The following is a 15,257-nucleotide window of genomic DNA, read 5'->3' on the forward strand; positions in this document are numbered from 1 at the left end:
GGGAGTCAAGATAGGTTTTAGCAGATATTTTGAATCCAAGTCTTGAAAGAATGGAAGATGTCACGCTAAAATGCCTATAGCCATGAAGCTAACTGAATTATGCTGGACAGGTCACTTTCAACCCCTGTTTTACAAGGGAGTAGAATTGTACCATAAGGTTTGGAAAATAATTGTAAAACATTTTATACACTGAAAAATATTATTCAAACAAATGCTTAAGTGAGCATGAGCCCGTATATCCGGACAAGCTGATGACATGTACTTAGGGTTGCCTACGCAATAGCGAGCTGATAAAGAATTGCAAAAAAGCTAACGGAATTACATCATATAATGACATCTGCACTTGCTATGCTGACAGGGATATCCATTGGCAGTGTATTTGCCTTTCATGTCCAGAAAAGAAGTGGGAGGCAAAATTTGTTCTTATGTATACAAGTAAAGTTAGAAGTTGGCCTTCTTTATCCAAAAGTCTATTAATTTATTGGATTGTACTCGCCATGACCTCAGCCTGTCCTGCCTACGATGACAGAATTTCTGCCTTATCTATTACAAAATACATAGCTTTTCTGGCTTCACCATTATCTTTATAGAGTTGCCTTCGTTACTTGAACATCTCTTAAGAATCTCTAAAAATGATAGCCTTTCTCAACAAGTATTGCAAGATGAGAATTTAAGAAAATCAGAAATGATGAGATGGGAGTGAAATTAGGGAGTTTTCTAATCTCCTTCTCTTCTACTTAGGGCAAAAGATCACACAGTATAACACTAAATTAAAGCATTATGGATACTCTGTGCTTAGTGTTATCTAATTAAATAGCACTCACCTTGTAATGCTAAATATGGGCTAGGAATATGCTCACCTGATAAAAAAAACCCACTGCCTATTAACAGTGCCTACTATCAATTTTGTTATCTACTGCAGGCAATTATGCAATAAGTACAAGGACTCCCCTTGCCCAATCCTGAATTACTGGGAAATAAAATGGGGCTTTTGGCCAGATTTAGTTATTTCTAGCTTTGTGCCAGTAGAAGGTTGAAAAACTCAATGTGCAGATCTGTAGTTCTGCTTTTCTTACCCAGAGGTAAAATATATCTACTTATTTTTGTTTTAAAAATGTTCACTGAAAAAATACATTGGGGAAAGCATTTCCTTAGCATTTAAGCAACTTTTTGAGAAGGGGCATTTGTTAAAATCATCATTATATATCCTAATAGTGAACACAGCTCTCCAAGTGCCATTCACACAAAAGAGGGAAGGGTCAGCAAGTCTGGGGAAACAGCAAGGTTTTCAGAAATGCAAATAATCTTGGGGGTGGGATCTACAAGGGAACAAAATAGCACAAGGAGAACTGAGCATGCTCAGTGGCCACAGAATGCTGAGTGACTAGTGGAGGAGCGAAAACAGAAAAATGGGGAGGTGGTGGTGGTAAATGGAGTAAAGTACTAAAAGGAGTCTGACGGCCAGGAACCCTGAAAAGGAGATCTCCACATTGCATTGTTTTGTTGCTGGTCCCGCTTATTAAAAGTCTAAGAAAAAGAGATGTGAACAAAATGACACAGATTCCACACCTATACTGGGTGCAGAGCCTGGGAGGTGCCACAGCTATGATGTAGAATGAAAGGCAAGGGTGTGTGTGCGTGTGCCAGATTTTGGAGTCACACAGGGTGCCAATGAAATTTGAGACCCCAAAATCCACCAATGCAGATTCATAGCTTTTGCTTACAAGTCATTTCATTCTCCATACTCAAATTTCAGTTGTTCACCTTTGCTCTTATCGCAGTAACCTTACAATTGCTCCAACGGTCCTGAGTCCATAATATGCTGAGTTGTAAGCTGTGTGCTCTGCTTTCCACGAGGGAAAAAGAGTCTTAGTGTGTACTCTTCTAAATCAAGCACCAAGTCTAATATGCATAAGGAACTGAACATTCACTTCCTGGACCATCTGGGAGGGGTACTGTCTTGGCTTTAGAGCCTGGGGCTAGGGCAAAGGACAATGACCAGCTCAGTGAGACCCAACCATCAAAACCCACAATTTCCCCAGCTTTAAGAAATCAGCCACTGCTGGACAGGACTCTGAGACAGGGACATCCTCAAGGGCATTCAATGAACTTCATGCCCAGAAAGGGATCTGAACCTAAATTCCATACATCTCAACCACCAATTGGTGATACCCACTAGCCTTAAGTGAAGTCTCAAGACTCACTTTTTTGTTTAGAATTACATCTGTAACAGTCCTCTGAACATATTTAAACTAGAGTTACCTTTTAATGTAAAAGGTGAAGAATGTGATTTTGCCATGCTACGGTCTCCGCTGGAAGTTGAGGTAAAGTTCAATCTCTAGATAAGATATAACAGCTTAATAGTACAAACAATTAAAATGCAAATGGCTTTGAAGCGGAAGTTGGGCTAGAGCTTTGGTAAAACGAGGAAACATATTTTAAAGCATGTTGTAATCCAATTAAGACAAATTTTGGTGTACAGAGAATATACACTTGTTCAGATATGATTATGGCTGCAGATAAGCTCCACAATTTTGTTGAATTTTATTAATATATGCATGAATGAATACATTGGGCATTTATACTCCTTCCTTTAGCCAAAAAGGCTATCAAAGTGGTTTACAGAAAAGCAAGCTCAATCACAAGTTCTTAAAGCAAGAAGCAATATATACATTTTATATATATATATATATATATATATATATATATATATATATGCTTTCGTAGATTTTCACGGGTACAGGAATGCAGGTTTTGGTGTCTTTGGGTGTCTTCCCGTGTAAGAGTCGGGGTGTCTGTGCGACGTTTCGACCTCGTCGAAACGTCGCACAGACACCCCGACTCTTACACGGGAAGACACCCGAAGACACCAAAACCTGCATATATATATATATATATATATATATATATATATATATATATATATATATATATATATTTGCTTTCGTAGATTTTCACGGGTACAGGAATGCAGGTTTTGGTGTCTTCGGGTGTCTTCCCGTGTAAGAGTCGGGGTGTCTGGGCGACGTTTCGACGAGGTCTCACTCGTCATCTTCAGGCTGGTGCTTTCGGCTTCTTGTTACTGGAACAGAGCAGAATCTGGTGTTTGAGTTCCTATAAATACTGTTGAGGGGTGTGGTGTATAGCCTCCAACGTTCTGGGCAGAGAGGAAGTTCCTAGATTAGTGTGCCTTTTCTTCTTTTGTTCCTTAATTACTTGAGGGATATCTTGAGTGATTTCATGAGTGATATTCTGAATACCACTGGGTGGGTCATTAAGTGTAGATTAGTTGCTAAAGCTTTCGTGTCTTGACCTCTTGAGCTTGTGAAGAGTTTTTCTGAGAAGATGGCTGTGCTGCATTTAGTTGTGCTCTGGCTTGGCTTCGTGTATAGGGGCGAGCTGTGATTTTGTGCCTTGTGCCCGCCAGATCTGTGTAGGGATTGCAGGGGGGTGCAGCATCCGGAGGTGCCACTATAGTTTGGTTACTGGATGGAGTCTGTAATATGTCTGTGGAGAGGGTCTGGGTTTGGGTCAGAGATGTCTGTTTCTCGAGATAGAGAAACACCCTCACAACATGAACAAGCGTGACGACACGTCCCGCCTGCCAGACATCTGGAAATTAGCCCTCCCCACAAAAACCGACACCAGAACCAGAGGCACACAGAACACCGTCACCAATCAACCACACCAGACCCAAACCCAGACCCTCTCCACAGACATATTACAGACTCCATCCAGTAACCAAACTATAGTGGCACCTCCGGATGCTGCACCCCCCTGCAATCCCTACACAGATCTGGCGGGCACAAGGCACAAAATCACAGCTCGCCCCTATACACGAAGCCAAGCCAGAGCACAACTAGATGCAGCACAGCCATCTTCTCAGAAAAACTCTTCACAAGCTCAAGAGGTCAAGACACGAAAGCTTTAGCAACTAATCTACACTTAATGACCCACCCAGTGGTATTCAGAATATCACTCATGAAATCACTCAAGATATCCCTCAAGTAATTAAGGAACAAAAGAAGAAAAGGCACACTAATCTAGGAACTTCCTCTCTGCCCAGAACGTTGGAGGCTATACACCACACCCCTCAACAGTATTTATAGGAACTCAAACACCAGATTCTGCTCTGTTCCAGTAACAAGAAGCCGAAAGCACCAGCCTGAAGATGACGAGTGAGACCTCGTCGAAACGTCGCCCAGACACCCCGACTCTTACACGGGAAGACACCCGAAGACACCAAAACCTGCATATATATATATATATATATATGTTTGCATAATGATACTACACTCTGCCATGAATTTATCAGATGTATAGTACAACCTATGGAAATGTTTGACATGTTATAAAATAATACTAGATTTTTACATATTTGCTGGAGATGCAAACCTATATAAAAATGAAGATATGCAATTGTGCCCAGAATGAACTTCTACTTGCATAACAGGACTTCAGGTTCCTCTCCTCCTCCCTGCCACCTCTTGCACATCCACCAAATCTCCTTGGGAGGGTTGGGGAACCATCTGGAGCAGATTTTAAGTAGGGGTGGGGCTGCAAGAGAGAAAAGAGGAAGGGGAAAATTTTTTTGCACCATGTTATGAATCATCATATGGCTAGAAGCAGTCAAACAACAGGTTTTATTGGGTATCCTTTGTATTTTATACCACAACTAGTAGAAAAAAATGACCCCTAGACGGTTAAGTCCAGTCAAAGGTGACTATGGGATGTGGTGCTCATCTCGTTTTCAGGGTGAGGGAGCCGACGTTTGTCCAGACAGCTTTCTGGGTCATGTGGACAGCATGTGGACAGGACACTGTGACAAGTGATGGAGTGCACAGAAATGCCATTTACCTTTCCGTCACAGGAGTACCCATTTATCTACCTGCACTGGTATGCTTTTGATGCTACGTTGGCAGGAGATGGGACAAAACAATGGGAGCTCACCCCATCATGCAGATTCGAAATGTCGACCTTACGATCAGCAAGCCCAGGAGACTCAGTGGTTTAGAGTCTAGACCACAGTGCTAGTAGAACTGCTAATGATGACTAGCACAGAAAGTTTCAATATCTTAGATGTGAGTAAACATATAAATAATCTCATCCCTTTCAATAATTACACACTACCGGTGGGGACCTCCCGTAGGTACCATTTTATAAGAATAGAGCCTTTAGTGTTGTGGCACCTTCCTTCTGCAATTCCTTCCCATTAAATATTAGGAACTAGTTCTGTTGTCTTTTGGTGCTTACCGAAAGTTTTCTACTTCCAACAACCCTTTCAGGTAGAGCTATTGCTTAGTCTGCATCTGCATTGGAAATGTTTTTAGATGTTTTACCATCTGTGTGTTTGCCCATTTGGGGAAAAGGGCAAAATATAAATTTAATAATAATAATAATAAGTAGTAGTAGTAGTAGTTGTCGTAGTTGGAAGTAGTAGTAGTAGTTGGAAGATTTATATACAAAGGCTAGGAATCACTTTCTTTTCACTTGTTCTCCTGAATTTGATCTTAGCAGAACGGTGAATTAGTGTAGAGCAGAGACAGAAAAGAAGCAAAGCAATAATAATTGTAATTAGAGAAACAAGTAATTAAAGCATGCCCCTTCATGAGAACATAAACCGACATTGAGGCAATTAAGTGTCTACTTGGACAAACTCCCCAGTGAGTTGAATGGGATTTGCTCCTAGGTGTGTAATATGATTGCAGTCAAAGAGGCTATCCATCACTACTTTTATAGAAACAATAAACTGAACCTACAAAGTTAATGAACCTAACTGAGAACTGTTAATAACTTACATTATGAGATCTTTGTCATGAAGAAGAGCGTTGCTACATAATACAGTTATTTTGTGCTATATTAAGAGCTCCAGTTTAGCTCAGATTCTACTTAATTTTGAAAATGCAATGCCTCAGCAGCACTGAAAAACTGTGGTGCAGAAGAAACCTAGATAACCAATTCCTTTACACCACAACATTGTATATGTCCTCTTTCACTGATTAACAAAAGCCTAATTGGGAATCTCTAATTGCCAAACATTTAAGAAACAAGTTTTCTCACAGTCAGGCTCTGCAAAATTAAAATAGTCCATTTATCAGGGTGGAAAATAGAAATATTACTGAACTTTAAAAGAAATTTCAACTCTAAACACAATTACTTCTATATTTTGGATCTGGATGTAACATTTGTAGGAGTGGAAGCTCTCATCATTTATAAAAGGAAAGGCGTAACACTAACTGACTGAAAGGGTATTCACAGTTTTTACAGAAGAGGAAGCTATGACTGAAAGGGTATTTAGTTTTTGTGCAATCATTTGTGCAGGACATTCAGCAAGCAAGCTGTTTGTAGACATTCACAAGCCACAGCTTTAAACAAAACCAGAAGTTTGAAAGATTGCACTTTTTCATCAGGAATACTTGGTTCAATAAAGTGTTACGAATTTATCCTTTCTTCATAAGCTTTTCCTTATGACCAGCATAAGAGCAATCACTGAAAAAAAGCCTATTATAGGCACTGCCAAGTTCCATGCTACCACTATAATCAAGAGAATTTTTAAAAACACAGGCAGGGGAAGACCTTAAATCGCTGAGGGAAGAGACCTGTTGACTACCCTCAACTGGTTTAGCCAGCCAGTCGAAGCAGTTTCCTGGGGTGGGCCTGCTGTTGCATACTGACAGCTTCTAGCAGCCACAGGTGAGAGCTGAGTGCAGGGTAGGGATCAAAGGCAGACAAACTACCACAAAAGGAGCACAATGTGTCCCCCATCAGAGCTACTAGCTCTTCCCTATTACCCATACATCCCACTGAAAAAAGTACAGTTCTACTAAACATGTCTTGGCACCTGTCAAGTCCATGGAAATTATACGCAGGTAAAATTATGCAGACTCAATGCAGTCACAGCACGAGAGACACTTGTAGTAGGCAAATTCTTTACTCTTTACACGATTGTTGGTGTGCATCATTTTTGAATAGTCACTTGAAGATGAAGGCAACACTTTGCCTCTGAAGATGATGGCAATGATACATCTCTGAGTATGGACAAAGTGTTCTGCCTATTCAGCCACACACGAAGTTCCAGCAAATTACATTCAGGAAAACTATTTAAGAGCTAAGGGCACAGCTCTATGCTGGTATTAGCTAACACACTATTCAAAGAGTGCCCTGCATATTTATGTATACTCCAAGCTATAATCAGACACCTATTTCTAACAAAACTTCAGATCTAAAGGTCAAATTTAATTGCAATGCAATACTGCCTAAGCCCAATCCATAAAATTACAGTTGATAGCATAAATTAGCAGCAAACTTAGTTCGGATGCACTGCTACTTCCAATATCGATTAACTTGAATTTTTTAATTAAAAGTTCATTTCTGTTAGCCCAGCTCAGGGATTAAGATGAATATTATTGTGCTAAGCTAATTATTCAACAGAAAAGAGGTTCAAAATCATGCTTTGGTTTTTTTAAAAAAAAATTGTTTGAAACTAATTACTGATTTTTATGCAGTAGGCAGAAGTTGTTACCAATGATTTGAGATATAACATATCCCAGTTTTGGAGGCACTGAGTTAGAAGAGAAAAGTGGTCTATACATCAGCTATAACTTTATATATGTAATGTTAATGCCCATTAATTAGCAGTTGACATTAGACTGGAACCTTACCAGGTTTTGTTCAGTTTCAGCAACTATCCATAATAATCATGTCTGGAGCGGAGAATTAATATGCTTGCATATATGATATAATTTACAAATCATTTTTTTAACATGTTTAAATCAAGGTAAGAATATGACTTGGCACTAACTACTTTCTGTTAAGAGTTAAAACACGATTTCTGCATAGAGTAGTCATTGTTGTCTCATCACTGCCATCTTGTGTTAGCACACAAGACAGAAAAACACACACCCTGTTAACAGCAACGTTAGCAGTGACACCCTGGGCTTCTTTGGGAGGAAGGGCAGGATATAAATTGAATAAACAACAACTATTTTTTTCATAACTAAGTCCCAGTCATGTAAGACGTAAAGAGGCTTAAATATCACACTGCATTGGGCTTTACATTAGCTGGAACATGTTCTACTATCCTATAGTTCAGAGAGTCTGATCATGGCAAGCTCATAAAACTGGAATAGGTTGAAAAAATGGTAGAGGGAGCAATGTTATGATTTACTGGTAATGTATGTAAATAATTTATAAGCAAAAAATTCAATAGTTCATGTAGCAGAACTGACCCCCAAAGTCAAAAGAGAACATATCAAGTAATCCATAGATGAAGTAAGTTATCAAAAACATAAAAAATGTTGAGATTGTTATTTCATTGATTGCTGACCCTTTTGTGCTCATCATAATATGTCCAAACTAAAAAATGTGGGATGTGATAAAAGGCTAATTCCTACAAACTCAAGGTATACCAATTTCCCCAGAAACACAATTTTATTTATTATTTCTTAAACAAATTTATAGACCGCATAAAGCTATCAAAGAAGTACGGGGTAAAAACAGAATGAGACACAAAAACACAACTCCAAGAACAATAAAACTACCCATACAAACTCTCAAAACAACAAAACAATTTCAGCAAATATAAAATTGACCTTCCATAAATAACTGCTACAATTCAGGGAAAGCCTTCTTAAATAAAAATGTTTTTGGGAGGTACCTAAACATCACCATGCCAGGCTGACTTTGAGATGGAGCTGCCACACTAGGTTCTGGTACAGGTTAGGCATACCTCTCAGGCATATGGTACCCACAACAATGCCCCATCTGAGGAGCGTAGTTGCCATAGCAGGGATATAGCAGGCAAGGCCTTTAGATATGTGCCTTTAATAACTGCATGACAGGTAGAAAGTCAACAGGTGTACTCTTTCCAGGCTGGATAGCAAAAGTTTATTATAGGCATCTTGTGCAACTAACTGTTAAGGGCACATATTATTTGGGGGAAGGGAGAATGGCAACTTTATAGTATGAAAGTTTTCTTTTGCAGAGTAACACTTTCAAATGCACCCATCATTTGGCAAACACTTTTGTCTCAATTACAGGCTAGCAGACTTCATAAAATTCTATGTTTAAAAGAACTACAGTGGTACCTCGGGTTAAATACTTAATTCGTTCTGGAGGTCCGTTCTTAACCTGAAGCACCACTTTAGCTAATGGGACCTCCTGCTGCTGCCGCGCCACCGGAGCACAATTTCTTTTCTCATCCTGAAGCAAAATTCTTAACCTGAGGTACTATTTATGGGATAGCCAAGTCTGTAACCTGAAGCGTATGTAACCTGAGGCGTATGTAACCCGAGGTACCACTGTAGTTTCAAAGGTATTCCCGAAGAACTACTAAATTTTACTATGTGCCAATTGCAAACTAACCTGTAAAAGGAGTTATGGCACAGAAATTCAAGGTTAGGTAGGATTATTACCATCAAAAAAATGTGATTTCTAAACACTTGGCTGCTTTTTGGCATTAACATCATGTCACAGCTCAGCATTTTAATTTTTTTATATAAGAGTAGCAAGTAAGATATTTTGAGCTTAACGACATATTCAGCTGAGAAGCTAGAAATAACGAACATAATTAGAAATCATGCCACATTGGAATGCAATGTATTTAGAATTTTTCATGCATTTTCTTTGTGTTGTGCCACCAAAAGAAAGAGTGTGGGCAGAGTGCTGACAGAGAGCATTCTTAAGTTACCACTGTATTGCCCAAGCAGAACACTGGGAGTAAGTGCAGGCAATAGTTGCTCCCTGCAGCCACCTTAATCACTCACACTCACTTGCTAGCAGGAGGGATGAGGGTGGTAAGCAACAGCCCTGTAAGGTGCAGTCGCTGTTACCAGCAGTGCTCTGTTCTTAGCTGTACTGTTTTGGATTTTTGTTAAAAACTTTTTCGTTTACCTAAGCCTACCCAGAAATGTAAAGTTGATGGGTATTTTAATATGTATTCCTATTTTATAATTATATTTTAAACTACTGATATTATTGATACTGTGACTTGTTTAGGCCACCTTTTTTTAAAAAAACTTACTTTTATTCATAATTACAATGCATATTTTATGTAAACTGCTTAGAGGTTTTTACAATCAAGTGAGATACAATTCTGTTAAATAGTAACAAATAACAGTAAACCTTAGTTTACGGGGGGGGGGTGTATGCATGTGGAGGGCGATGCCTGGAATCTCCAGGGAATAAAACAACCTGCAACTGTAACACTTTGTAAACCGCTTTGTAAAAAAACAACGTGTATAATTTTTTATGAATTCATTTCCCCCCAAAATGGCACCCTGTTGCCTAGAAGCTAGATTCCCAATATATGGGGGGGAGAGGATCATTATGGTTAATCATTCAGCGTATGCTTAAAAGCACAACAATTTCTCTTATTTCCTCACATGTTCTGGCGCTAATAACAATGAATTAGGAAACCCTAATTAAAATGTATTGCTAACTTCCTGGAGAAAACCCTGTTTTACGTACCTCAGGAACAGCCTGGTATGGCAGTTTAAGAAGTGTGGAGGCTGTCCAAGGAGGGCGGATTAATCGCAATTAAGGGTCACCCACTGCTGTTTAGCTCCGAAGGCCTTCTGGCAGTTCCCAGTGCCAGAAGTTACAGGGAACCAGGCAGAGGGCCTTCTCTGTGGTGGCACCCTCCCATCATATGTCAAGGAGATAAATAGCTATACAACTTTTAGGAAACACCTGTATCAGGAAGCTTTTAATGTTTGGTGTTGAATGAATGAATAAATTTATTTATTTGAGTCACAGACTAGAAATATGGAGATATACAGCAATAGAGAACATGTAAATATACATAGGTTAAAATCATAAGCTCTATAAGTTTTATCAGAGCTAGAGCCCGGTAAATAACACAGATACGAAACAATTAAAATATGCAACTGACAACCTTAACCGCTAATTCAAAATATGTGTGTTAAGACATTGGCCATTAGAGTCATTCGGAGCTTGTCTCCTTAGTTTTATAGCGGCAGCACAGAATGTGGCCACTTTTAAGGGAATCTCTGGCTCCCTGTCCCTTCTATTAGACATTTTAAGCAGCTGTCATCAGATCTGCTTAGGGTCTGTTGCATGCCTGGGGCGGAAAGCAGCGAATGTTATGTCCCCATAGTAATGACAACATTGACAGGGCAGGAGTAACAGTTTCAACTTTCTTCAAAGCACGTGGGAATATGGTTTACCTCCAATTCTGCCCTGCGGATTATTTATTTACTGAGTGGTTTATATACAAGGTGATTCATAATGAAGTATACAGTTTCCATTTATAGCGAATGGAAACTGTATACTTTATTATGACTCACCCTGTATATAATATGTGTGTATAATATTTTGAATGTTTTATGTAGTTTTTCAGTTTCATTGTTCTGCATGGGACAATGACAATAAAGATATCGTATATGTATCGTATATATCGTGTGTGTGTGTTGGAAGGCGGCCCAGAGCGACTGGGCCAGGTGAGTTTCGTGCTCCTTTCTTACCTGCCTCCCCTATAGCCTCCCCTACAGCTCTGCCCGGCCTCTCACCTCCAGCTAACCGGGCGAGGGCCCCCTTCTTCTCCCCGCCACCGGCCGCCTCAGCTGCCGCGCGCTGCGCCTCACGCCGGTTCAGCCAAACCGAACTGGCGGCTACAGCGGCACCTCACGAATCCCGCACGCATGCGCACAGCCTCTGGCTGCCAAACAGGAGCTCGCGCTCCCTTGCCTCGGAGTCTTTTGAAGGTCTGCCGCGCTGTTAACCCTCTCGCGGCTGCGGGGGAATGAGGAGGAGGAGGGCGGGCTGAGGGGAGGAGGAGGAAACCATCGCGGGGGGGGGGGAATCTCTGAGGTGGGAGAGGGAAACAACAACGACGACGACGACGACGTGCGCCCAGCAAAGAGCCGCCAACTCTTGTTGTGGGGGAAACACACCCACCCCACGTGGCGAGCCCACGACGTCCACCACCACCACCACTGGCTTTCTCTTCCGCACTCCACCCCCTTCCCACCCCCGCCTAATTCCCCGCCTCATCCTCCTCAAGTCGCGAGCCTCCTTCGGTCACGTGGCCTCCGAGGCAGGAAACCCCGCCGCCGCCGCCGCGTTCTGGCGTCACGTGACGCCACAGCGTTTGCTCGCGGCGGACTGAGAGAGAAGAAGAAGGGGGGGAAAAAAGTGGGTGGGAAGGTGTGGGAGGAGGAGGAGGAAGCCCTTCGCCGACAGAGGTGCGCGTGCGCGGCCCGTAGCTGTCATTCCGCGTACATTAGAACAACAAGTCCCCACCAAAACGAGGAAAAAGGGGAGGAGAGTGGGGAGCGAGCGAGCGCGAGCCAGCGCGCGCGCGCAAAGAGTTGCCGCCGCGGTCGGAAGCTTTCCGAGGAAGTGCGGTGAGGTCTTAGCAGCGGGAGGAGGGCTCCTCGCTTCCAACCCCCCTCCCTTCCCTCTCCCGCGCTGTTAACCCCCTCGTGCCCGGCAACCAAGGCGGAGCGGCTCGGCGAGGCGGCGTCGGCGCCTGAGGCGGAGGGAAAAGGTATATATCCGGGCATGGCGGGTGGTGGTGGTGGATAGGAGGGACCGGCGGGGGTGGGGGGTGGGTTTGCCGTGCGTCTCGTGAGGGGAGTAACAGGTGGAGGGCGGGGGGTCTCCGGAGGATGGGCTGCCGGGGGTGGGGCCCTGGGAGGAAGAAGGTGGCTCCGGCGGCCCTGAGGGAAGGAGGCTTTGCTGTGGCAGCTGAGCGCCTTGAGGGGCAGGGAAAGGTGGGCAGCGCAGCGTCGAGGGCCGGTGTTGTGAGGGGGGCATATTTGGGGCTTGGGTGGAAGTCGCCGTGGGACCTGGCAGGAGGGTGGGCCGGCCTGAGCCCCCCACACCCGGGGGGGGCCTCTGAGGGAAAGGTGCTGCTCCAGGCAGTGGGGCGAATGGCTGGCCAAGAGGGCGACGACGGGCCCTTCTTCCATGGCCAAAGTTGGCTCTGGCAGGGTAGAGGCGCTTGGTGTCCCTGTGGATGGGGGAGGAAAAATAAGAATAAACACCCCGAACAAAATGCTTGGAAATGCCCGCTTGGGTAGGAAGGGACAGCAGCAAACAGCAGGTTTCGTTTCCAGATCCTTGGGACTTGAGAGTCTCTGGCCGCCACACACAGGAAAGCCAACCCTTTTGAGGTGCAGCTGGCTCTTTCGCCCTGGGTTTCAGTTTAAAAGAAAAACAACAACAAAAAGAAACATATCACGGTGTTTACTTTTAGATTGCATTCCTGGAATAATGAAAGTACTGAGTCATCTATAGGCTTCCTCCAAGGGTCATGTGTAAGCTGCCAGAACTGGGTGACCACAGCTGTTGTTACACTTGACTTTGCAAGAAGTTTCCAGATGTGTCTCTCATGCGAAATGTTTGCGGGTTCCTTATTGGTTTTGAAATGTTTGTTGTAAAATCTCGTACTGTAATTCTCAGAAACTGAGAGATGTAAAAAAACTAAAAAAAACACCCCACCTTTTGTTCCCCACTCCTTGCTTGAAAGTTATCATACGCTGAACTAGTAGCAAGGCATCTCCTGTGTAGCCCTATCAGAGAATGATAATCGATTGTTATCTAGTGATGTCCCCCAACAGTAGCTGAAGCTCATGTTTTGTAACCAGAATCTGGTCTGTTGGTATATTATTGAAACAGCAGTCATGGCATAATCAACATAAACCGCATAATGGGTAACCATTGAACTTTCAGGGAGACTTTAGTTTGTGAATGTACAAGGTTTTGTACATTATAATCCACAATATTTGATGCCACAATCTATTAAACTTAAAAGTGTCACGAGACTTGTTTGTTAGGACATTTCCAAACTTTCTTTATACACGTTGTCACCTGACTGATGCAAATAATCCCTTGTCCAGGTGTATTCTTAGTTCTCAAGATGCAGTACTTTGCTTCTGCAGAATTGTGTAGCTCCACCCCTATTCCACCCATTCCTGGACTGCAATTTAATAGTCTGAGAACTCTCCCACTCAAACAGTGGAGTGCATATAAAACCAACAAAAGTCAAAAACTCCAGCAAAAGTTTTTTTTTAAAAAAACAACTTCCGTTAATATAGATATATATATTTATATGGTTCTTTGGAGCTTGCATTTTCAAAATAAAATAAAATGCTAAACTCAAATTTTAAAGAAAATTGTGAGCTAACTGCTACATTTTTCTCTTCCTCTGCAAGTCTAGTTCCCGTGTATTGTATCATGCTATCATGCGACTGGCAGGTGCCAAGAATGAAATCTAGATGCAGTTTTATCATTAAGAAGGCTGAGGCAGTCACCTTAGGTAGCTTATTTTTGGTGCCATTAAGGGTGGCAGAATGAGAGGGAGACAGATCTGTTCTTCAGGCACAATTCACTCTACAAGTCTTGATGAAATGGAGAAAGCTGTGCAGCAGTACCGTATGTTCATGAGTGTGCTTGGGAGTGTTGTTTGGATCTTCTGCCTCAGGCATGGGTCAGCCCTGATAAAATCCAGGTTCAACCCTTCAGATAATGTACAAGCTCAGTCAGAAACAGTGTTTCTACTTATTTATGAAAATCGAGCTGGTGTGAATTGAGCATCACTCTCTTTCTTCAGGGCTAGGGTTTTGGTGTATTGCTTTTTACAAGGACGAAGGCAATGTGTTTTCCTTTTGCTAATCCATCCACCGGTGGGCCCCTGGGAGTGGTGAAATGCTCTTTCTTTGCTTGCTTTATGTGGGTCATGTAGATCTGAAACCTTGCATATGAAGTCACAGTTATGCCAGTCAATGTCTCTATTATCATTCTGTTACCTAAATGTTTTAGAAAATAGTATTATTTTAGAAGCATGGGGCACATTTGCAAGGGAAAGAATTGCAGAAATTGTCAAATGTAACAAAGCAGTGTCTGAAATGCACAACAAATTCCAAGCTGATTTCTCTTTAAGTGGGTTCTTTATCATCCTTTATCTAATCAATGTAGTAATGGTGTCTATTATTGTGAGAGTTGCTAATGCTTTTAAAGCACTGGGTTTGAATTTTTAAATTTTGAATATTTGATCAAACCAGAGCACTAACTTTTTAAAGGAATGTGGTCAGTAAAATTGTAAAAATCAAACTTTAAAATCTTTTTGAGTTACCCAAGGGACTGTTGTATAAACTTGAAATTTGGAGCTGGAATTGGAGGTCAAAATTTCTCACGTCTTGACTGAGGATTTACTAAACAGGGAGCCCCATTTATGAATTCCCATATGGGAACTTGTGTGTGAGAGTTTGCACTCAGATGTATTTTTAGCATTA

At 42.0% G+C, this 15,257-nt stretch overlaps 1 protein-coding gene and 1 long non-coding RNA gene across 9 annotated transcripts in view; one reads left to right on the forward strand and one right to left on the reverse strand.

Moving 5' to 3' along the window:
* Nucleotides 1-1,241: 1,241 nt before the first annotated feature.
* On the reverse strand, nt 1,242-12,048 carry LOC309522109. Of its 6 annotated transcripts, XR_014214839.1 has the most exons (4): nt 11,529-12,048; nt 4,396-4,557; nt 2,263-2,338; nt 1,242-1,846 (listed from the first exon to the last, which is right to left on the reverse strand). It is a non-coding gene; the product is annotated as an uncharacterized lncRNA (long non-coding RNA). The 6 variants fall into 6 exon arrangements; XR_014214838.1 differs by having other exon boundaries at nt 1,242-2,312; XR_014214840.1 differs by having other exon boundaries at nt 1,242-2,338.
* A 327-nt stretch (nt 12,049-12,375) lies between these two features.
* KDM4C (lysine demethylase 4C) overlaps nt 12,376-15,257 on the forward strand; it is a 198,468-nt gene continuing 195,586 nt past the window's right edge. For 2 of the 3 annotated variants that reach the window (XM_082204636.1, XM_082204639.1), the window contains exon 1: nt 12,376-12,508. The gene's annotated coding sequence lies outside the window, so the exon portion shown is untranslated. Of the gene's footprint in view, nt 12,509-12,712; nt 12,735-15,257 lie in introns of those variants that run through there. The other variant, XM_082204638.1, reaches the window with a different exon arrangement.

Source organism: Podarcis vaucheri, assembly GCF_965113315.1.
Source record: "Podarcis vaucheri genome assembly, chromosome: 17".
Classification (NCBI taxonomy): Eukaryota; Metazoa; Chordata; class Lepidosauria; order Squamata; family Lacertidae; genus Podarcis; species Podarcis vaucheri.